General features: G+C 33.8%; 1 protein-coding gene across 3 annotated transcripts in view; it reads left to right on the top strand.

Annotated features, from left to right (window-relative positions):
• The window catches only part of CADM2 (cell adhesion molecule 2), a 1,212,655-nt gene that overhangs the window by 979,180 nt on the left and 209,491 nt on the right, over positions 1–23,984 (top strand). The gene's annotated exons all lie outside the window — the stretch shown is intronic.

Consider the following 23,984-nt stretch of genomic DNA (forward strand, 5'->3'; position numbering starts at 1 on the left):
ATCGTGTTATGTTATGCATACATTTTTAAAAAGCTCTTCAGAATTAACTTCACCTGTTTATCTACCCTATTATTTCTAGGTAATTGAATTTTTCTTCTGCATACCATGTTCCACAATCCCTCTGAAAGTGCTTATAAAATAATTTAAGTGTATATCACATCTCTAAGTCAAATATCCACCTATAGTCCTTGCTTTTTGGCCCTTTAACAATATGGATACATTTTAGTAATTCTCCACATTGGCCCAAAATACTCTACTTGATGGATACACCACGTAGAATATACCACCTACATTGAGTGGCCAGATTATTATGGCCACCTGACATTTGTAGGCAAATTAGCTATAATTTCCCGCTGAAGTTGCTAAAGGACCAGACCATTATAAATGTCTGAAGAGCACAACATACCTAAGTATCATTGCTGATCAGGTTCATTCTATCATGTTGGTGGCATATCCCAATGGAGATGGCTTCTTCCAACAAGACAATGCGCCATGCCACGGTGCTCATATTGTGCAGGAGTGGTTTCAAGAACACACGGGAGACTTTACCTTGCTTAGGTGGCCCCCACAATCAGCAGATCTCAATCCAATTGAGCATTTGTGGGATGAAGTTAAAAGAGCCATCAGGCAGCTGGTTCCACAACCATCACATCTCACAGAACTGGACAGTGCTATTCATCAGGCATGGTGTCAGATTCCTCGCATCACATTTCAACATCTCATGGAGTCAATGCCAAGAAGAATCGCTGCAGTATTGAAGGCAAAATGTGGCCCAATGAAGTACTGATGGGGTGGTCATAATAATCTGGCCAGTCATAATAATCTGGCCACTCAGTGTATTTTGCTGCAAGAAGAAATTTTCATCTTATACCCATGAGAAACTTTTTTTATCAGTCTCAAAATCTCTTAATTTTCATGATACCAAGAGGGGTTTTCTCCTGATTTCCAGTCTCCTCTCCTCTCCCTCTACTGTATTCTCTCTTTTCATTATATAGAACTACATAGTTCTGTCTGATTAATTACCTTCCCATCCCAGTCAACTTGCCCAACAAATAAAAGGGCCTGCAGTGTGCAGGGAATGCCCTCCCTAGAAGACAGGGAAATTACCACCTGTTGCTTCTCAAACTTGCTCCGGGTCTCTTTTCTTAGCCCAAACTGTTCCCCAAACCAGCCTTGAAGATACTTGCAGGTTCTTTAGAGAAGTCTGACTCACATAATATGCACATTCCATTACATACTGAGTATGTTAACTCTTCCCTTGGTAATTTAAAACTTCATATTAAATCATGGAGGGTTCTGATTCAGTCATATATAGATTTCCAACCTCTTTTTGATAGCATGAGGAATTTATTCAAGAGATATTTGGCAAAATTTGACATTTTTTTTCTTTCTGTAAAGACTTCAAGGATTATAATTTTTGGCATTTATAATAAGCATTCTAATCTTAAGCAGGCATGTGCTACATACAGGTTGATTAAAAGAGAAATCAGTATAACATTACATTAGTTTAATATTTACCCTTTAATGTCATTCTCTTTTTTTACAATACTCAGAATTGAAACATTTTATTTTTGGTAATGGGGATTCTTTTCTCTTTGCTATAGTCTAGTGGTCATTGCTAGTGAGAAAATATTAAGCTTCTGTATTTCCACTTCAGTGGACATTATAAAAATAGCATCTTTCTTTTTCAATATAACTTTTTAAGCTACTGTCACATCAATGCTTAGGTTTATTCCTTTCAGAAATCTATGATAATTCATTTTACTCCAAATATACAGGGGATAAGCCACATAATCTATAATTATTATAAAGGAAAATACCACACACTTAGTTAACTATTCTCTGTTCTTTCATAAATAGTTAATTGGATTTGGACCAGTTTCTCTCAACTTGCCCTAAGCATAATTTCTTTAGCTAAGATGATGGAACAGGTTCTCATTGTAAAAAAGTGCCTCAATCTATATTTTACCCATTGCTTCTTCAGGAACATCATAGAATATTTAAGATTTTATTTTCATTTATAGTCTATATCATTAAAGTACCATCAGAAACATACACAAGGACTTACAGGCATCAACATATTACGTTTAATCATGAATTGTTTGGAAATGGCAATATGCAAAACTTGAGATATTGATAATGAGTAGTACATATTAAAAGGCTTAATCTATTTAACTCTTGAAAATCTATGATACAAAATGAGGATTTTTCTCATTTTGTTATTTTTATTAATATTACAAAAATAAAAGCTTGTTGCCCCGTGGGCATGGCTCAGTGGTTGAGCATCAACCTATAAACCAATTCCAGGTCAGGACACATTCCTGGTTGCAGGCTTGATCTCCAGTGTGGGATGTGCAGGACAGCCAATCTGTTTCTATTGCTCTCTTCTTCACCCTTCCTCTCTGAAATCAATAAAAATATATTTTAAAAAATAAATAAAAGCTTATTTATAAATCACAGTTAGGAATAGTGAAGAGTCAGTGGATAGGAAATTACTAGTACGTACAACAATCCCCCCCCCCCCCCCCCCGTTTTGTGGTTGCGAGAGATGGGTGGGGCAATGCCCTGGGAAAGACCATGTGAGACATTTTCTAAAGGATACTCAGATCAGAGAAAGGGTAAAATGCACCAGCCAAGAGGCCTGTTGCCAGAGAGTCAAGATCACAGCCAAAGTATGGAAAAACCCCAGGGAGTCTAGGATTAAGCAGGGAAATTTTGCAGAACACTTGCCACAGAGTGCTCAGTGCCTACTTTTTTTTTTTTTTCTTGTATAAAACACAGACTCACTCGTGCAAGTGTGCTTAGTTAATTTAAAGGGAAAAAGAGAACACCTTGGTACTGCAAAGATGCAATCAGTTCTTATAACAATAGTAGAGGCCCGATGCACAGAATTCGTGCAAGAGTAGGCCTTCGCAGCCGCTGCAGCCGCGTAGGCCCTTGCAGCCACAGTGGCTGCAGCCCCGGCTTCATCTGGAAGGTTGTGCAGACGGTGGTTCCGCCATCCCATCTAATTTGCATAATAGCTCTTTATTATATAGGATTTCCACACACTTAGTTATCCAGAGTATTTTGACATCTGCTGTGTTCTATGAACTATTTTTAGAAGTTCCTTGCCTCATTCTTTTCTTTATTTTTAAAATATTCTAAACTTAATTATATTTGATTTTTACCACCACCAGTAATGCAGATCAAAGAAGAATACACATCTTTGTTGCCGGGCCGGCATGGCTCAGTGGTTGAGCATCACCTATGAATGAGGGGGTCATGGTTCGATTCCTGGTCAGGCACATGCCAGGGTTGCTGGCTTGATCCCCAGTGCGGGGTATGCAGGAGGCAGTCAATCAATGATTCTCTCTCATCATTGATGTTTCTATCTCTCTAACCCCCTCCTTTCCTCTCTCTGAAATCAATAAAAACAGATTTTTTAAAAAAATACACAACTTTGTTTACTGACACTTGGCACTATGAGCCAAAACAAAACAAAAATCTAATTTTAGTTCCCTTATTTTCTGAATTATATTAAACTTATAAAATCATTAGAAAAATGTTGTCATATTTATAATATTCATTCTTTCCATTCCATAAATGATTTTTTTCATTCAATTATCGTTTCATGTAACCTACTCTTGTATTCTATTCTTCAGTGTGCTGTTTATTAATATTTATTGAATCTTTTATCTATTATACCTTGAGCTGGTTTGAATTGTTATATTGTGAATCTATTAGAAAATTCATTGAACTCTATATAATCTTAGGAGTTCCAATGTATACTTTTGCCTGCTATTTCCAACGTGATAACAAATTCACTCATTCTTTCATAAAATATTTCTTTATTACTTATTTGGTCCATGCACTCTTCTGAATGAGGAAATGCAGGAGGGTAGTAAGTTATAAAGTGGAAAGAATAATAAGCTTATTTATTGATTCTACCATTAACTTTTGGTCCTAAAATTTTTACTTAGTTTTGTGGTAGCAATGAAGAAAACTCATTGATGGAATGTAAACATGTTCCAATTGAAAATTTGTGGTCTGGAGCCTCATACCATTTCTGATTTTAGCTATGAGGCCACCCAATGTGTTATTCTAAAAGTGAATCTTCTGATGAGTTGTGATAGCATATGCTTAACTGCTAATGAGTAGAACCTCTGTGCCATGATATTGCAATTGGTGAAATATGTTGAAAGATAGATTGTTCATTAACCCCTTGGGGATTATAACTTTTGTTTATTCAATTATATTACATTTACCACAATTTTCTTGTTATAAAATGCCATCTGCACATCCATTATCATTCAGACATAAGCAATTTAGTGAGAATACTAATGGGTTTAAATCAGTAAAAGTTGATGGCTTTCTAAAGTAAACTAACATTACAGAATTACTTTTACAAAATGTATAAAGCAGCTTTGTTAGAGCCCATAGCAGAAAAAAAATGAATAAAACCATATTCAACTCACATATTCATTCACATATTTTTACTTGTATACTGCCCTGAGGAAGCCCAGATGGCTGAAATGTTGGCAAGTTTCTGCACCTGCAATGATAATAAACTACTCTGTTATTACCTAGGCATGTGAGGTGAATACAGTGACACTTTCCTCTCTGCTATATGCAACTGGCAAGTAAACAGTGTATATTGTATTTCTATAGGATTGGCAAATGTGTCTTGTTGGATCTTGCTGAGTTCACCTTTAGCAATAGAATGCCAAAGGCCACTAAAGCACCTTCATGCAGACACATTAATCATGTGCCCAAGCCTGATGTGGAGTGGGTTGTTACCACTATAATATATATGGAGAAAAAAACAACTCAGTGAGTTACTTGATAGGCTATTAAATAAATGAATGCTCCAGATATACCAAAGGAGCTTAATTCAGCGTTTGTTATATGTTTATTTATTTAATACCTATGAACAACAAAAAAAATGTATTTGGAGGATTTGGCCAAGAAATCTTTCTATTTTTGTAACACTTTTAATGTAAAAATAGAACATGGTCATTGTTTTATAATGAAGAAGTATACACATAATAAAAAAGAAATAAGCATCTCTCAATCCCATCACTCTGATACAACCTCTGCTGATATTGTAGTGTTTTTCCCTTTTATTTGTAAACAATACTGAGAAATTATACAGGTTATATTGTTCTTTTCTAAGTAACATAGACATTTTCCTATGTCATTAAACATTTCTGTGAATTTGTCTCACTAGGAATCCTTCTCCTTCCCCAAACAGTTTTGCTGTATTAACTCTTAATCTTTCACAAAATCTAAGTTCATTTATCACTTTCTTAAGAATGCTTTTCTTGACTTCCTTTGCTGGAGCAGTTCCCTAGAGTAAATGTCCACAGCACCTCAAACATTTTTTTGTAGTTCTTATGTTAGTTTTTATGTTATTTTTATTTGTGTGAGTTTTTGAAAAAAATCGGTGAGATTTTGGTCAGAATTATGTTAAACCTAAAAATTAATTAGGACAATATTATCATATCTATAATATTTATTCTTTCTATTCTATAAATCAATTTTCCACCCAATTCTTTTTGCATTTTAATTTAATCAATTCATGTATTAAATTTTGAAAACACATCCTTTTTTGTTATTTTTATTAATATTTGGTCAAATCATTTATCCATTATATCTAAAATCAGTTTGGATTATTATGTTGTATATATACATATATATATATATATATATATATATATATATATATATATATATATTATTCAAAATAATATATATATATATACATATATATATATATATATATATATATATTCTTCAAAGTTTGAAGTATAGAAACTTTGTTGAACTCTATATAATTTTAAAAGTTACCATACATACTCTTGGACATTATTTATATATTTAGTAGCAAATTTATTAAGTCATTCAAAAATATTTCTTGATTATTTATTGTGTATCATCCACTCTTCTGGATGTAGGAGGTTCCAAAGAGAATAAAAATAACATAAATTGTTAGATAATAAGTAATATTTATATCATGTTGCATGGTATATGTTCTATGGAGGAGAAAAAAAAAGCAGTGAAGAAGAAGAGATAGTTTTAGGAGAATAAGATGGTCAAGAGTGCCCTAAAGGAGGTGAGGGAAGTTGTTGTGTGGATATTGGGGAAAGCATCACAGAACAGAATAACAGAGGGCAAAGCTCTGAGGTGGGAGCACATCTGTGTTCTATGAAGAGTAGCGAGGCCAGTGGCTGGAGCAGAATGAGCAAAAGAGAGTGTAGTGTCATAGAAGTAATGGCAGGAGGGAGGCAAACTATATGGGTCTGGAAGGCCACTGTGAAAATTTTGAGTTTTATTTCATGTCAGAGAAGAAGCCACTTGAGAGGTCTGAGAACTAAGAATAAGAATAACATGAGCTGATTTCAGCAGGATCACACTGGCGGTGGTGTTGGAATTAGAGAGGTGTATTAGGGTTTTCCTGGGAAACAGACCAATAGGAGATAGATGTATGATGATGATAGATGATGGTAGATGATAGATGATAGATAAATAGATAGATAGATAGATAGATAGATAGATAGATAGATAGATAGATAGATAGATAGATAGATGATAGATAAGTAGATGATAGATAGATAGATTATAGATAAAATAAGGTGCATTATAAGAAATTGGCTCACATGATTATGGAGCCTGAGAAGTCCCTTGATCTGTCCTCTATACTGGAGACACAGGAAAGGTATTGAAATATAATGATGAATAAAAACATGTTCCTTGACCTTACCCATCTTAAAATATGTTGGGATGGATAGACCATTTAGCATTTGTTATAATTTATATTTTTTCTAATAAATGAAAATAATTTAAAGCTAATAGAATCATAAATAAGTAAAATATAACTTGAAAGAAAATTTACTATAACATGGCCTAGTTTATTATTAAAAACATGTATTTAACTTCATTCCTCAGCTCACTTTGATGCTTCTTCCATCTAGCTACTCAGTCTACTCCATGGTCTACAGGGGTAATACATTTAATTAATAACTAGCATGAGCAAAAAATTAAGATGTAACTTATTTTCTGTTTCTCAGAACTATTTTCATTTTATTCAGAGAAACAACCCTGATCATGATTCAATGAATTTTATTCTTGAAACTTTCTTTAGCAAATGTTGCCTCATGTTATTTCAATGATTTTTGCTTTCCTATGTTATTTAGCAGTAAGAGACTAACCATTGTGGTCCTCACAATTAGGATACATCTTACTTTCCTTGTAATTACTTAACTGTTATTTATTTCTGAGTGCTTATCTAGGAAATACAATTTTATAATTATGCAATAAAAGCAGTGGTACATAACATCTACCTAATTAGGTAATTCTAAATGGTTGACATCCTGTGTATTTTACACTTTCCATAGAACACTGAAGTTGAAATCTCAGAGAAAGTTTTTCAGCCACAGCAAATTAAATTATATTTTCAAGCTTGTGCCAACATAGTACATTGTGGACAACAATAACAATATTAGTTTTCAAAACACAATAATATAAATTTTATATTATCTAGAATAATCATAGTAGCTCACTTTTTCTGAATCATATAATTATTACTTTTAGTTAATCTGTATAATTGTCATATATAAGTGATAACAGATTTTTACCTTTATTGAAAGTAGATAGAAGCCAGTGGATATCAAACTACTCCTTTTAAATTATTTTACTCTAAGATAAAATGAAAAATATATAATTAACACATTTACCTTAATTGGTTCTTTCAATGAATGAAAATCAGTATCATTCTCTTTTTCTTCCTTCTTTCCCTATTCCTTTACCTATTTCATTTAAAGATTAATTTTTACTTAATTATTTTATGTTCAAAACTGGCCTTAGCTTATTGAAAGAATACATTCTATGTTGAACAAAGTAAATGAATTTCAGAGAAGCCAGAAATCAAGAATACATTATTTTGATGATGCATATGATTTTTCGAATACTTTTAATTTTATTGTGAATATTTTAAAAATATAAAAAAGTATAGTGAATCATACAAAAAACATTAATATTCACCCTATTAGCATAATAAAAACTGTCATTTTGCAATTTTTGTTTAAGATTTTATATGAGAAAATAAACCATTAAAAATGAAGTCTGCTGTTTCATAATTACTAATGGTATTATTTTTATTATCTCACATAAATAGTTAAGGCCCTTAGTTGGTGCTTATCATTTCCTTTTGTGTTTTATGTTGCCACACATTTATATATGAAGTTATATTATGTTGCATCTTTCAAACATTATATATAAAATCACATTGTATGTATCTTTCAAAAATTTTGCTTTCTCAGTTAATGTTTTTGAGATTATCCATATTAATTCAAAAAAAGAAAAAAAAAGGTTTTTTTCTGATAAACTTGTTTTTATGTGTCAGTTATATGTTTTGATAATATATTATTTAATTAGTATTTTGTCATTTACCTTTTTTGTTTTATTGAGATATTGAATACAGCTGTCATTTAATATTTTTGATGTGTTAAACTGAGGTTGGACATTTTAAGGTAGTCAGATTTAGCAATGGTCTCCTCTCTGGTTTGTGCTTGTGTTTCTTGTTTAAGAAAGCTGTCCCTATTTTGAAGTTCTACAGTTTCTTTTGCCAAAGCAATTAGATGAGTGGAGTTGTTAACTGAGATAAAGAATACTAAGACAGCTTGTTGTGCAGGAAATACTATTAAGAACTCTGCTTTGAATATGTTAAGCCTGAATAGCATTTTAGTCATTCAGTAGAGGTATGAAATCAATTGAATATATAGGTCATAAATTCAGGAAAAAGGTCCAGTTTGAAGATATAAATATGGGAGTTGTCAGCATATTAATGGCATTGAAGCCGTGAGACAGGATGAAATCATTCTATATGCATATTACAGTCATGAATATTAAAGTAGACTGAATTCCATTTAACTCAAATGTGGTCTTCCCAAGGGAGAGTATTGAAGTGAAGGAGAGATGAGGAGGTTGGGGTTGAATGCACCAAAATGGTCTTGGTTGCAGATGTGCCTCAAGACCCCAAACCATACTTGATAATACATATTTGCTGAGTAAATAAATTTTAAAACTGACCACAAAATCCAAGCTGAATACAGAAGGAAGAGGGGGCATGAAGAGTGTGGGAAAGTGAAACTGTGGTAGGATAAAAGGATTTAAGTAACATTCTGGTTGGATTAAGGGAATCCCAAAGAGGGATGCTCTGGAGAGATGCTAGTTTCTGGTCAGAAAGTAGGAGGGGAAATTATGAAAGGGCTGCAGATACTGATTAAAATGGTGACCATGTCTGAAGAGTGGGTGTGCGGATGACATCTTCAGAGGGAGGAAATCAAGGAACCCTGAGCATGATTGGAGTGATAATCTACAGTAAAGTTAGAATCACTAGTTCCCTTCTATTCTGAGATTTATAAAAGTTTATCATAAATGTTATTCATTTCAAAAATACCTTTGCGTTTTTTGAGATAATGGTGGGCTTTTCCTCCTTTAGTTGGTATGGCAAAATACATTAATTAATGTTTTATTGTTATAAACACCTCACATTACTGGAATAAACCCAAATTAGTAAGGATGCATTATCTTTCATATATACTAGTGGAGTCAGTTTGTTAAATATTTTTTTATTACTCTTTGCATTTATATTCATGAGTTCAATGTGTAAATTTCTTTTTTAAAGTCTTTATGAAGTTTTGGTAAAGTTTCAACAACTGAGTGTTAAAATAATACTCCACTATTTAATTCTTATGGGTATACTATAAGATTTATGCTTGAGGTTCTCCATGTGACTTCTGGTTGTTCGACTGCTGTCATAAAAACACATATATATATTTAAATATTTGTATATCATAATAATAAAAGGCCAAGAGGCATCACGACCAAAACGACCAGATAACCGGTTCCCATGAAGTGCATGGAGCACCTCTCAGTTCCCACTGGCTCCAATTGCTGCAAGTCTGGCAGCTGGCAAGTGGGTGGGTGGCACTGTGGGCACAGCAAGGTACATGCAGGTGGGCAGGGCCATGTGATTTCACACACTGGGCCTCTATTATACGTATAATGTGTGTAATTTAATATACACTGAGTGGCCAGATTATTATGACCACCTGACATTTGTAGGAAAGTTAGCTATAATTTTGCTGTGAAGATGCTAGAGGGCCAGATCATTATAAACGTCTGAATAGTGCAACATACCTAAATATCACTGCTGATCAAGTTCATCCTATCATGTTGATGGCCTATCCCAATGGAGATGGCTTCTTCTAACAAGACAATGCGCCATGCCACGGTGCTCATATTGTGCAGGAGTGGTTTCAAGAACATGAGGGAGACTTTACCTTGCTTAGGTGGCCCCCACAATCACCAGATCTCAATCCAATTGAGCATTTGTGGAACAAAGTTAAAGGAGCCATCAAGCAGCTGGTTCCACAACCATCAAATCTCGCAGAAATGGACAGTGCTATTCATCAGGCATTGTGTCAGATTCCTCGCATCACCTTTCAACATCTCGTGGAGTCAATGCCAAGAAGAATCGCTGCAGCATTGAAGGCAAAAGGTGGCCCAATGAAGTACTGATGGGGTGGTCATGATAATCTGGCCACTCAGTGTATAATACATGCATACCATTGTCTTCCTGAGCTTTTTGCCACTGGATTCATTAAAAATAGCTACAAATTTAATAATTCCATTTCTAATTTCAGTGATTGTACTTTCTAATGATATTTAAAATTACTTACTTTCATGTTAACCTAAGTTTTTTTTTCCATTTCTGCTTATTTTTGTTTCATAATTTATTTTATTTTAATGGAGATTACTCTTTCATTTATTAATGAGGGCATTATAATCATAGGCTTTTGTATTATTTTGTCCAATTGACAGATAGTATTATTTTTATGCAATTTTGCTTTGAATATTCTGGAATTGGGGGGATTTTTTTTTTCTTGCTTCTCTCCCCTTTTCTTCTCCCCTCCTACTTTCTCGCTTCCTGTGTTCACTCTTTCTTGTTTTGAGGTTGTGCGTCATCCTAGCTCTTATAACTTACCTCCCTAAGTCTCCAGTCCAGAAACACTTTTATTTATTTATTTATTTATGTAATTGAGGCCTTTCTGGTCCTGGTGGTGTAGTTAGAGAGCCACTCCTTCAGTTCTTGGTGAAAAGACTGTGTGTTCACAGCCAGAGGATGGCAGTTGTTTGAAGCCACGGCCCTGGTGTTGGTGAGCTTTATTTCTAGCTTCCTTCAGAACTGGGGGGCCTCTCTCCAAGACCCGGCTTCAAGAACTTTCTATTCCCGCTCTTGTTTGTCTGAGAGCACTTCAATCTCTTTCACTCCATAGAAGCAAACTTCAGACCTAGAGCTAACCAGGCCTACAGCTTTGGCACCATTCACCACTGTGTTAATTGGCTTTTCTCTGCTTATTTTATTTGGAGGGCCAGTTTTTATATCTGTTGTGTTTTCCTTTATATTTCTACTATTATCACTGTGTGTTCACAGCAAATGTGTTGTCAAAAGATGAACCCCGGCACCATCTTACTTGAAAACCCTGGTATAGCTGAATTTGTTATTTTTCTGGTGGGATAGGTATTTGTTAAAATATTAAATATGATGCGTTTAACTTCTCAGTGAACCATACTGGCGTTTGAAGGAAAAACATTTTTGAAACTTTGTTATTAGATGTTGAAAGAAACGTTTATTTCTTACCAATGATAATAGGAATATAACATTTTCTAGTTGTCACAGCCATGTCTAGTTGTGTGGTTTTTTTAAATTATATTAGCTAAACTGTGAGTTTGACACAGATGAATCAAGTCCAGACATAATTACACTCTGAAGGAACTTAAAGCATAATAGAAATAATAATAGCACCTTATTTCATACAAATTCATATATCTCAAATGAAATCTATATTTAAAGAATTCAGAGCAATAGGACATCTTAATAAGCATGAGAAGCATAATCTATGCAAAGGCATATGAGAGAGATAACCTTTAAAAATAAATAGAACTTGACTGACAGATATCAGAGGGGAGACGAATGGAGGGGCAGGAAGAAGTTAACCAAAGAACGTCTATGCATATATGCATAGCCCAGGGATACAGACAATAGGCTGGTGAAGGCCTGGGGTGGTGGGAGCTGGAAGGAGGTGACAAAGGGAGGGGAAATCGGACACATCTATAATACTGCCAACAATAATTTTAAAAAGCGAAATAACTTAGTAGATAGGATTTGGAACCGAGGATTCATTGGAAGGAGGTGACAAAGGGAGGGGAAATCGGACACATCTATAATACTGCCAACAATAATTTTAAAAAGCGAAATAACTTAGTAGATAGGATTTGGAACCGAGGATTCATAGAGAGATACCTCAAACAGTGGGATCATGAGAATAGAGGCCCAGAAGTGGGCATGGCACAGACAACTTACATTTAACTGAGAAGGGCAAATGTGCATGGATGAGGAGGGACAGAAACACATACTCCTTTAAATGGGCCTATCCACCTGTTACAAAGACTATCCTTTCTTTTGCTGGAACTAATTCTCTGACCTTTAGTTTCCTTTGGCCTGTCACTGCCAGTGCAAGGCCTAATTCTATATTCAAAGTTTACAAAATAGTTTTCTTGACTCATTAGATTTTTATTGAATTACTTTCTATCCCAGCTCTTAATTAAGTTTTATGCTAGACCGACTGGTATGGCTCAGTAGTGAGCATCAAACTATGAACCAGGAGGTCATGGTTCAGTTCCAGGTCAGGACACATACCTGGGTTGCAGACTTGATCTCCAGTAGGAGGAGTGCAAAAGGCAGCTGATTGATGATTTTCTATAATGATTGATGTTTCTATCTCGCTCTTACTGTCCCTTCTCTCTGAAATCTATAAAACATATTTTTAAAAATTTAAAAAGTTTTATGCCAATTATCATTCACTTTTTTTCATGTTGCTTTGCAATTACCACCTATTTATTTTATATCTGTACATTTAATCTCCTCCAAATAAATAGCAAGCTCTTGAAAATCAGTACACGTACTTACTACTTCTTTGAACTTCATCTATATATATTCAGAGTTTTAAATACGTGTTTTAATTAATAATTTATGTAGTTGAAAGAAACATATATTCAAAAAATCATCTATATTCTAAATGTTCTTTTTTATGTTTTTTTCTCAATTAGTCTCTATTTCTTATTGCCTTCTTCAAGAGGACTTTGCTATTCTCTCTCTGCCTGAACATATAAATATGTACATACACACACACAGGTATATGAACTCATAATCTATACAAATAGCACAACAAGAAGCAAATTTTCAAAGGATAGTGTTTCAATTTTAAAATCAAACTATAAGCTCCTTTGTTGTGTTAGGTAAAGATAGCATCTTAGCAAGTTAGAAAAGGAAAGTGTCCTTAAAATCAACAATAAAGTACTGTTATGTATGCATAGAAAGTAACGACTGTATGTCTAAGACAGTGTTTGTGTCTGTGTGCTGTCAATCACCTTCCTTCCTTTATTAGTCTTAGGTAGAAGATAAACATCAAGACTGACAGTTGTGTGTCCTTTGTAATTTTGTGTCACCATCACAGAAAAGAGTATATTATGTCATCACTCAAGTCTGTCACATTTGATGTATTATTCTATTTGTTTTAAAGACTGTTTTCCCCATGATCCTCATATTTATGATGTATTATTTTATTATAGAAATATTTTCCCATAATATAATGTCCTGTACCACAGGCAAGAGCATTTGAGATGCTGCCCAAACCACCAGAATATAGAGATGCTTTGTTTAAAAAAAAATAATAAATTCTAAAATAAGAGAAAGAATAAATATGATAAGATAAGTGGATTTTCTTTTTTTCAAAACTCGGTATCACAAGGAAACTGCAGTGAATTTCTATATATGTATGACATGTAATTCAAACAGTGAATTTTAATATTTTTAGCATAGACAAATGAGGTATTTTAGTGCTAAAACAAGAAATGCTTTAAAAAAATTAAATTATCTTTATGATACAGGATATGGGGTATTGCTTTAAGTAATGTATATTTGTTCAGAAAATTGATATCTGATCTGAAATGGTGATAAAAAGTGATGAGTAGAAGGTGTAAGAAGACATTAATATGATTAACATGACAATGTCACTTTTCTTTTTCTTTTCTATTTTCTGGAGCTTTGTCTGCTTCTATGTTTTCTTATTTTCACATTTTACAATGAGATTTTATGGTATGTTTATTGCTAAAAGGCAGTCTAAATATATGACGTGAATCTATAGCTAGTAAATACTCAATATGAATAATCATATAATAAAGTACCAAAACATGATTTAGTCTATATTTAGTCTAAAGTTTTAATGTTTTTAAATAAGTACTATAACAATTGATGTAATGGGAAAATTCAGAAAAATACAAAGAAGCAGAAAAACAATCAACCCAAATTTTAACACTTGATTGGGTACTTTATCTGTTTTATCATAAAATTATCTATTGAATGCTTATTTTTGAATACTTCTGTTTTCAGTTAGGATTATAACATTTCCCTGTATTAAAGGTTTTTCTCTACTTAAAAATGAAGGTTTTTTGATATTTAAGAAGTTTATCTTCTAATGTTGGATATTAAATATATTTATATCTTTATTATAAATAACATTTTATGATGACTGATTTTTGTGCATAAATATTGGTTAAAATTGAAATGACTTCCACTAGGAGGGAGAGACCATGTCAATACTTCCCTATAACTGATAGCCAGTTCTCTTGATTTTCTTCCTTACTGTAATAAAATATCTTCAAATTATTTTCTTAAACAAAGGAAATAGATGGTATTTTTCTGGGGCCTAGAATATCTAACTTATTTTTTCTAGAGCAATATCATGTGGAAGATAAATTGGTTGGTTATAAAATTTTGGCCTTAAAACCTTTTATCCTCAAAGTTGTGATGAAATTGCTACTTTCATTTTAGGAATTTAATAACTTTTAAAATGAAAACACAAATTAATTTTAACCATAGAAATTGTATTATGTGTCTTTAGTTACAATTGTCACAGTATTATTTTTCTCAATATTTTCCCTGTGAAATAACTGAGAATACACACACACACACACACACACACACACACACACACACGTGTATGTGCGCAGAGAAAAGGATACATATAGAGAGAGTTCTCTTGTCATATGTGCTAATTTCTTCTGCATTTGGAGACATCTCAAGTTGGTTACATCATTTTTTTTTCACTTTCACTACATTTATATTGCTTTGACTGCTCCTTTTACTTTGGACTTGAATTATTTTATACTTGTATTCTATCTTCATCTCTATTTTTGATTGTATCGTATTTTTATTATATTTCAAATTACTTTTTTTCTGTGTCTTTCTGCTCCTTTTGAGTAAGAGTTTTATGTTCTTTTAGTGCATTGAGGGTTCTAAAGACTTATCTAATATTTATTTTCTGATTTATGTAGTAAATCCTATAAAATTGTTTAGGAGTATGTTTCTATCTTTTGATAAATACTATTTTTGTAGAATCTATGTTATATTTTGCTTTACTCAATTTTGTTATAGTAATGCTAATTTCATGAACAAACTTGCACATTTAAAAAGTTAAAGGCAATCGAATTTTAATTCTCTCTGAAGTACTGTTCAATTAAAAGTCTTTAGCATTTTGTAGCATTTTGATCTGTGGGGATCCAGCCACCCAGGGTTCTTCCATTTTGTGTCATTCCCATTGCCTAGAGCTTTGGAAGCCCCAGCTTCCAAACAGGAGATGGATGATGAGAGCGGGGAGAAGCTCTTCCAACTTCTTAAAAGCCTGAGCAGTTAAGTAAATGTTACCACTTTACTCGATTCTTAAGGGTTAAACCTAGTCAAATGGTTTTACTCCAAAATAAGGAGTTGCTGAGACAAGTAGCCATTCACTAAGCAACTACCTTCTGGATTTGAATAATGAACAAAATATGCTCTTCATTCCTTATTTTATTTGTAGCATATTTTACTTGTGGAAAATTAGTTATCTTAGCCTCAATCAATCTTTAATAAGGAGAAGTCTACCCACATCTAGTTCATTATGACATTGAATATGTGAACATTACTCTCATTTCTCTTCTTATCCTACAACCGTATGGTAGATAATATGTTAGCTCCTAGCACAATCCCCAGTGTATGTTTTGTTTAATCATAAGTAGCCCTGTAGATCTCAGATGGGATCTCAACTGTACTAATTTTTCTGGGATATAGTATGATTGTATTCTTCATGATGCATTGCTACCAAAGCTCTCCTTGTGTCCACTTCTGCATATACAGGAGTTGGCAAAAGGTTTACATTTGTGGAAAAAGTCATGCAGGTTATGATTACTACAATAGCTTTATTAATTCTGTGTTTAGCATACTTACATTGTAAGCCTACTTTTGGCAACCCTGTATTTTACTTGTGAATTCTGAACCTCCTTGAATACAATGTACCACTGACACTTTTTATCCAATTTGTATACAGGATATTGCTTTTATTTTGCCTAACAGATTATTACAATGTCAGATCTCTGGGGCTCAGCAGGAAAAAAATTCTGGTTGCTTTGAAAAGCAGCACTTATTCAGTATTTAAAAGCTTTTTTTACCCATTAGAAACCTCCCAGAAAGTATTTGCACAGTAGGACTACCCGAAGTGTGTTGTGGAATGTACAATACAAATGCAGTTGTGTAGCAGATTATTTCTGAAACATATATTTTTCTTATTCTCTCCTGCACTGGAAGGCTATTTTATACACTCTTCCTTTTGATGCGGTCCTTATTATTTCAGTCAAAGCTAAGAGAGAACCAGAATCTTTTCCACAGTGTAGGATGGTTGTTGGGCCTGCCTCCATCTCCAAGACCAAGTCACACTCAAAGCCTATGAGTCCAGATCTCAGAGCTTTATATGGAAACCGTGGAGCCAGCAAGTGTAGGAGCCTTAGAACCAGCGTATATCACACCACGATTTCTCTCCTGGGAACTAAAGAGTGTAGTGTGTGACCGGGCACCTCCACGGTATATCTCATTTCAGCCCAGCTGCAAAGTAGAAACTCAAGGTTACTTCCAAACCACTGTATTTAATGCAATAAAACATAATGTGGCTCAGTGGATAGAGTGTCAGCCTGCAGACTGAAGGGTCAAGGGTTCAGTTCCAGTTGCAGGCTGGATTCCCGGTCCAGGTTGGAGGTTGGGGCACACACGGATGTTCTCTCTCTGTGTCTCTCCCCCTTCTTTCCACTCTGAAAATCAATGGAAAAATATCCTCAAGTGAGGATTAACAAAAAACAAACAAAAAACATGCACAATGTGCTTTTTAATTAGATTTCACATGATGTGTCTAAATGGATATATATATATATATGAAATACCTTCTCAGTGAAATTCTCACTAAAATTCATCTTTTCAGTGAATTTTAGAATATTACCTCTGTGAACTGAAAAAAATAAATCTCTTTCTATACAACTCCTGAAAAACTTTTATCAAATTAGCTTTTATCAGTCACTCCTCAGGTGTCCTAGGGTTCTCAGCTTCAACCATTTTAGTTGTACATTGGACTTTTATTCTATTTTATATTTCCTCTTATTAATGTATTTATATATTTTATATATTCAACATGTGTACATGAAAGTGTATTTATATGAATTTATATAAGATAAATCATATTGTATATGTTTATATAGATACACTATATTTAGCATAATATAAACATGTAAAAATTTTAAAACTGTGTACTTTAGTTATAGTGACATATTAAAACATGTTGTCTTTGCTTTTTAGTCACTGGTTCTGCCTTTTGCTAAAATCTGTTACAAGCAAATTTGAGTGCTGTCCATTTTTTTTACACATTGACAGACTTCTAAAAGTTAGCATATCATTTAATATGAATTAGCACTTTAAAAAATGAATTTAGAGAACTAAGGTAAAGAAAAATGAAATTAACGAAGTAAGCCCCAGCCAGTTTGGCTCAGTGGATAGAGCTTTGACCTGGGGACTGAAGGATCCTGGGTTTGATTTCACTTAAGGGCACATGCCTGGATTGTGGGCTCAATTCCCAATAGGGGTTGTGCAGGAGGCAGCTGATCAATGATTCTCATCATTGACGTTTCTATCTCTCCCTCTCCCTTCCTCTCTGAAGTCAATAAAAATATATTAAAAACAAAATTAATGAAGTAAAAAAAATAAAACTATATTAAATGCCTTAAACTTAGAAAGTAGTATGTCATTTTTCAAATTCTACATAGTAAATTGTTTTATTGCCCTGAGATTTATTATATTTCCATTGGATGTTTGATTTATGCATTAAGATATTTTAGAAATAATATTTTAATTAATATTGATTTGCTGATTTTTTAGAGACAGTAATTATTTTCTGGAAGATGAACACATATTTCCTTCCCATAAGAAGGGGAAAACTACTATGAAGTAGAGAAATTGAGGGAAGGAGGCAAGATTAAGTTTTTAAACTTTCATTCACAAATGTGCATTGGCAATGAAAAAATATTAAACACATAGAAATACATGAGCATTATTGATGAAATCTGTATTATGTTTATATATTTTGTGGCTGTGCCTGAATTTCAAAAATAGAAAAGCAATTTTGTTAAATGTTTTACCATGTTTCTAGATTTTCAAAGTTTGTATACTGTAGAATTTATTTCACCTAATAATTATGTTATCCCCTAAATAGGAGCAGAACTATTAAAATTTAATCAAAATTTCAGGCTGTAGGAGATAAGGCGGGTTATTAGAAATGTACATAATACAGTCTTGAGTCATTTTTCCCCCTATGTTATAAACAGTAATTCAAGGCTTTCACAGCCATAGGGCCCTGTAATGTTACAAAATCACTGAAGGCTGTTTTCTCTATCTAATGAAAACAGACTTTTTTTTTTGTTGTTCATCCCCAGTGTAGCTTTGTGTATGCATTTCCATAATAGCATGGCATATAGTCTTTTTCTTTCTTTAATATAAATGTTCAATGATAGTTACACCACCGCATGGCTATATATGGTGGCTTTATAGTGGGGTATGACAAATATATTTCATATATCTACAAGAAAACCAATATATTGTAGGTTGTTGAAAAGAATGAGAATTTATAGAAACTGTTTAGTTCAAATACCACATCATTTTCTTGTTCTGTGAACACAGGAAAATAGTGAGCTGTATAAAATTATGAACTTTATCAAATACTGAAAGATATTTTCTAAAGGAAAATAAGAAATCATGTGATAAATACCTAGGGAAATATTGTTTTGAAGAAACAAGAAAATATTCACAGGGAAATCAAGATGGCAGCATACTAGGTGGATACTACACCCACCTCCTGATTCAGTTTTTGAAGATTGTATGTTTCTAGGAATTAGTCAATTTCTTCTAAATTTTTATTTTTATTTTTGGCACATATGTGTTAATAATATTTTCTAACAATCCCTTGTATTTCTGTATAGTCAGTTGTTACTTCTCTTCCATTTCTGATTTTATTTATTTGGGTTCTCTCTCTCTCTCTCTCTCTCTCTCTCTCTCTCTCTCTCTCTCTCTCTCTCTCTCTCCTTCCCTCCCTCTCTCCCTCACTCTCTTTTCTTTTTCTTGGTGAGTCTGATTAAAGGTTTGCCAATCTCATTTATCTTTCAAAGAACTACCTCTTGGTTTCATTGATCTTTTGCATTTTTTAGAGTCTATTTTATTTATTTCTGTTCTGATCTTTATTATTTTCTATTTTTTACTCATTTTGGGCTTTGTTTGTAGTTTTTATCTCAGTTATTTTAAGTTTAAAAAAAGTTAGTTTATTTTAGATTTTTTCCTGTTTCTTGAGCTATGCTTACAATACCATGAATTTCTCTCTTAGGACTGCTTCCCCTTTGTTCCATAGATTTTGTGTTCTCATTGTCATTTGTTTCAAAGTATCTTTTGATTTCTTCCTTGATCTCATTTGTAACCCACTCATTGTTCAGTGATGTATTGTTTAGCCTCCATGTCTTAGTGTGCTTTTCAGGCTTTTTTCCCCCTAGTTTCACACCTTTTATGGTCAGAGTAGATTCTTGATATGATTTCAATCTTCTTAAATTTATTGAGAAGTGTTTTGTATCCTAACATGCCGTTTATCCTAGGAAATGTTCATGGTGTCCTTGCCTTGCCGAGGTCTGGGCAGAATCTGGGACAGGCTAAGTTATGTGGCTCTAGAATGGGAGTCATTTCTCGATTGCACGCCGGACAGGTGCAGAGCCCTTCCTTCACACCGCCAAATCTTACCCTGTTTGGGACTGATACACTCCGTGGGCCACATGCTGAATACTTCTGGGACCCCACCCGTCATAAAGTTTTACAGGCACCCAACAGGAGACATTGAACAGATATACAGTAACTGCAATTGTGTGGTGTTCATGCTATGATGAGGCTTCTAGTAAATCTTGTCTTTACTTACCAAACTATAATGTGGTTGCATATACGGTATCATTTGAACATTTCATGTAAATAATAAATCATAATTAATGTTAAACGTCACAGTGTAAATTAAATTCTGAAGACTAAAATTGCTAGAATTGGAAGTTGCTACTTTTTTTGCAGGACACATTTTATCAATATGTTACTAGTAGTAATGATATATATTTGATTTATCTCAAATGCAGAGTATATCATGTCAACAGATAGTTGAATCTTTTAGCATTTTAGAATTGAATTTTTAAAACTAAGTTTCTGTTACGTTCTATTTCTATCTGAGAAATGATATGTTCTTTTCTCCTTAACCCATTTTTCTTGAAGAGAGTAGGTATTCTATTAGTAAGAATGAAAGGCCTTCAGTTTTTATACAGGCAAGATATTGGGCAAAAGGAATCATCTGATCTAAGATATTGTAGTTTTATATGTAAATACACACACACAGAATAATACATTCCTATTTTTTCTGATTTGTCAAAAATGAATGTTGTCTTTTAGGATTTCACCTTTATTAACTAGACATGTGTACATACTTCTTCATGATTTTGTGTTACTCTTTCTAAATACTTCATTTTGCATCTGTTTGATAAGTGTACTGACACCTAGAAGACAGAGAAACCATTTTGAGTGTATGCATACTAATTTTATAAAGTTAAATTTTAAAACACACTTGATTATCTGAGCAGTTCTTGTTGAACCATCTACACTAATAAAAGAGAAACATACAAATTGGTGTCACTCTGCTACACCCACCAGCCAATCAGGATGAGTATGCAAATTAGCCAAAGATGACAGTTAATTTGCATATGCAGGCACGGAGCGAAGACTGAAGGCTCCGGCCCAAGTGAAGACTGAAGACAACTGAGGACGACTGAAGACTGAAGAGGCTTGGCTTCTCTGCTGCAGCCAGAGCGAAGGCCTGGGTCCTGGGTTCCAGGTGCTGGAGGGAAACCTATACCGGTATCCAGGGGAAGGAAGGCCTATTGCACAAATCTCTTCGTGTGACAGGCCTTTAGTTTATTTATGTGATAATGTTTTAACACAAAAATTCACCTACTTAGAGCAACATATTGAGCATGAGGTTTAATTTATATCAAATAATTTAAAATATGGATGAATAGAACCATAAACATTATCATATCACTAGTAGCCCGGTGCATGAAATTTGTGCACATTAAAAGGGAATTAATTGCCCTAACCGGTTTGGCTCAGTGGATAGAGCATCAGCCTACAGACTCAAGGGTCCCAGGTTCAATTCCGGTAAAGGGCATGCACCTTGGTTGCAGGAACATCCCCAGTAGGAAGGGTGCAGGAGGCAGCTGATCAATGTTTCTCCCTCATCGATGTTTCTAACTCTCTATCCCTCTCCCTTCCTCTCTGTAAAAAATCAATAAAATATATTTTTTTTAAAAAGGGAATTAATTAGCAGAGATATTTTAATATTGCTATTTGCCCTTTCTTTATAATAGAAGTGTGAGAGATGAAAGGAAATTAATAAAATGTATATGAAAATAATATATAGACTTATTAATAAATAAACAGTAACAAAAGGAGCTTATTCCGAAAGGGGCTCCCTCCTCCCTCCTGTCAGGGTCCAGGGTGCAGGAGAATGGGGTTCCTGACTGGCAGGCCACTGACAGCAAGCTATCCAACAGCGGATTCTGTGAGGAATGGGGTGGTCTCTCATTTCTACTGTCAGGGTCTGGTTTGAAGGTCGGCCATGCCCCCTGTTGGGCCAGACCCAGAGTTCTACCATGCCGTGGCCTCCACCTCAGCAACCCAGGACTGACTGCTGCTGGGCACTCCTGGTGCTCTGAGGGTGGGTTCTTCCCCCAGGCCACACGGGAAACAGTTGGAGAGGACGCAGGATTCAGTGGGTCCACGCTCCGAGGGCGGGTGCCTGCCTCAAACCCCACACTCACTGGAAACAGCTCCAGGAAACAGCTCCGGGAAGGTGCATCCATTGCCAAGACAACCCCTGCAGGACTGACTTCCTTCCACTTGGTCACGGTGGTTCAGGTCATGATGAACACCACCCATGGTTTTTATATAAGTAGATCATTAATATAAAACACCTTAAAAATCTATTGAAGTTTTTTAATAGAGGAAAATATACATAGACTACACTGTATCTTTGAGTTGGTGATTCCTGATCACTGAATCAGAAATTATTTATAATTGAATAAATTTACGAATTAAATTTATAATTGAAAGTAATAAGTGTTAGTCTAAAGTAAATTTTAAAGGTAAATTCCTAATGTCATTATAAGGGATTTAAATGTCACTTAGGGCATATTCTCCAGCAATGAGGGGAAGACATTTAAACAGTCCTGGCAGATCAGGTAGCCCTTACTTGAACTATGTTTTGGACATGGCCTATTATCTCATGAGCTTGCTCAATACATTGTGAAGAACTCAATAAATAGGAAGACGATCTTTATATTACTCCCAAATCAGCTTACTAGCTTCTAATATTTAATGGATTTGACAACAATAAATGTGGCCTCTCAGTCATATTCCAATAACCACTTCCTATATTCTCTGTGTTTTCTAGTTAAAACATTTAGGCTTTAAACATACCTATATATGGTCTATGGACTTGGAACTACTTTTATTTTTTTCTCAAAATGTACTATATAGATTATCAAAGATATGAAATTAGAACATAATGATACTATATGGGGAGGCTATGATAGTAGCATTTTCCATTTTCAATAATTATCTTAGTCAAAGTTAATTTAGAATTCTCAAGAAATTCACATTTTAGAAGACTCCATTATATAAAGAAATTTCGGTTTTTTTAATAATTGAAAAAAGTTATATCTTGTAAGAAAATATTGCATTTTATTTCAAATTGATATCAGAATTAAAATGAAATGATTACTGTGTATTATCTTTCATAAAGATATACCTCATTAATACATAATTATAATTGATCTAAATCATAATGAATATTTTTTAAATTTAATTTGGTTGACAATGAACAAAAAATATTCTCCAATTTTCTAAAACTAGGGTCACACTCATCTCTGAGGATAAAATAGTCATTAGGAAATCACTGTAATGCTACCTCTATGGATATTTCTTTGTTGAATCCAGGTCAGCATTGATGAGAACATGTTCGCAAATGATAGATTCATAATTCTGTTTCATAATTTAGTAACTTAAGTTAAATTTTTGTGTCAAATACACCAAAATCATGACTATTTAGAGAAAGTATGTTATTTACTATTTTCCAGCATTTCTGGACATCCACATTAATTTTTATACAGAAGTATTAGTGCATATAGATATAGTGGTACAATTTAAACTACAATAGCAAGGCGGAAACCATAAACTGATCACTTATATCTCTCTTTCCTGTGCACAGACTGCATTTTCCAGCCCCTTACAGTATGGCCATGTGCCTGAACATGGACTGGGAGCTGAAGTGGTAGTGTATTCTAGGACACTGCAAGTACAATTTTTTACACATGCTTCTCCAGGATCACTTACTCTCGAAGACTTTCATAATCAGAAGTAGCTTATATCCCCGATACTTTTACAGTATATATTGCCATCC

The sequence above is a fragment of the Myotis myotis genome, unplaced genomic scaffold (genome assembly GCF_014108235.1).
Source record: "Myotis myotis isolate mMyoMyo1 unplaced genomic scaffold, mMyoMyo1.p scaffold_m19_p_2, whole genome shotgun sequence".
NCBI classification, from domain to species: Eukaryota; Metazoa; Chordata; class Mammalia; order Chiroptera; family Vespertilionidae; genus Myotis; species Myotis myotis.